Source organism: Cornus florida, unplaced genomic scaffold (genome assembly GCF_030987335.1).
Source record: "Cornus florida cultivar Cherokee Brave unplaced genomic scaffold, ASM3098733v1 CherokeeBrave_3.0.0_Hap2_Chr03, whole genome shotgun sequence".
In the NCBI taxonomy this organism is placed as follows: Eukaryota; Viridiplantae; Streptophyta; class Magnoliopsida; order Cornales; family Cornaceae; genus Cornus; species Cornus florida.
In genome coordinates this window covers 80,572,998-80,574,829 of record NW_026775573.1, presented here as the reverse complement: position 1 = coordinate 80,574,829, position 1,832 = coordinate 80,572,998, and the positions used below count along the sequence as shown (strand labels likewise).

The 1,832-nt window shown below is 39.3% G+C and overlaps 1 pseudogene; it reads left to right on the top strand.

Annotated features, from left to right (window-relative positions):
* The first annotated feature begins 307 nt into the window (after positions 1-307).
* LOC132301850 (small nucleolar RNA R71) lies at positions 308-406 on the top strand (annotated as a pseudogene).
* Positions 407-1,832: the final 1,426 nt, after the last annotated feature.

The window sequence follows — 1,832 nt, the reverse complement described above, 5'->3', positions numbered from 1 at the left end:
TACTTGATTTACCGAATTTTGGTTGATCAAAAATTGATCAAATCTTTGAGATAAGGATTTCATCTCGGCGGCTATGTCATTGGAGTTGTCAACTTGATACAAGCCGACATTCTTCCTTCAACCTAGGTTTTTACCATTTTTAGAAGATAAGGACCTATGCATTAAATTTTTACCCATACTTTCATACAATTGCCACACATCATTTTCACGCTTATCAAGATAAGAACCACCCATAGATGCATCAACCATACCATTGTGATTATCCGGTAAACTTTCAAAGAAATATTAGACTAGTTGCCACTTAGGTATGTCATGATGAGGGCACTTTCTAAGCAAATCATTAAATCTTTCCCATGCCTCATGAAACATTTCCCTATCCCCTTGAGAAAATTCTCTAATTGAAGTTCTCATGGCATTGGTCTTAGAAACCGGATAGTATTTTTTCAAGAACTCTTGTTGCATTTTCGCCCAAGAAGTTATCGAAAAAGGCCTAAGATTGTTGAACCAATATTTGCCTTGTCTTTAAGGGTAAAAGGAAAAAGTTTAAGTCTTAAAACTTCCTCCGGCATGTCTGTGTATTTCACGGTGGAACACACTTCAAAAAACTCATCCAAATGCTTATAAGGTTCTTCACTAGGAAGTCTATGATAGTTTGGAAGCATTTGAATAGTTTGTGATTTAATTTCATAGTGATGTGCTCTAAATGGAGGCAATTGAATGCAAGTGGGTGCATTATATTCATTTGGCTCATAATGGTCTCTTAATGCAATGAGAGGATTCACAATTGGTGGTGCTAAACGAACACCTTGATTAGCTTGAACTATGGGGGGTTGTGGAGCAAATATTGGCCTAGGCATTCCCAATGGAACTTGACCTTGTTGTTGTGGGTGAACGAATGGTCTAGGCATGCCTAATGGTACTTGAACATTTTCATAATGCACATTAGGGTGGAGGTTGCCTTGTTGGTCTATGTGACCAAGGTCCTCCACATGGTCGTCATTCAACCATGTCCCCCTAGGATTACGAACAACCGATTCAAGATGCAAATTAGGAAGGACATGAGTAAGATTCAACGACCTACGACCATGCATACACTAGCAAAGCAAAAAATAAGAAAATAACAATCACTTCGTCCCCGCAACAATTCAATCAACAAATCTCCACATACAATGATCCCATACTCCCATGCTTAAACAACATATAAAGAAAAGTAAATTGCCTCCATGTAGGCTCACAATTTATCTAAGAAATGAAAAACAAACCTCCATGTGGGCCGACGATTTAACTAGAGCTTAAGTTAGAAAGATCTCACAAAGGGTCCTTAAGCAACTTCAATTCATTTTCAACTTCCAAGCTTTATTATGCTTTGCATTTTTTTAGATTCCTAGTCCTTTTTGTGCTTAGATTAGCTCCTTATTTTGAATACTCCTGTGACGACCCTGGTTTTTAAGCCAGCGTAACCTGTGATGAACCGTAAGGATGATCCGATAACGGATCCGAATGCAGAAGCGAAAACAGAAAACAAGACTCTAAGAAGTCAAAGTGACCTTCCATGAGGTCGTGGAACTCAACAAGAACTGATGCGGAAGCAAAAGATTGAAAATATGACAAATAAGCCCCCAGGGGCAAAATAGTCATTTCTGAAAACTGTAGATTCGGGTGCCACTGAGCACACCGCTGGAAGGACAACAAAAAACTAATCAAGATGGACTCAAGAATCGCATGATTCGGAGTCCGACGAAGGAGAAACGGCATGACGAAGAAAAACGAGCACTTAAGGCAAAAAGGGTAAACTGGTAATTATCCAGGAAGAACCGGGTGTAACCGAGCAC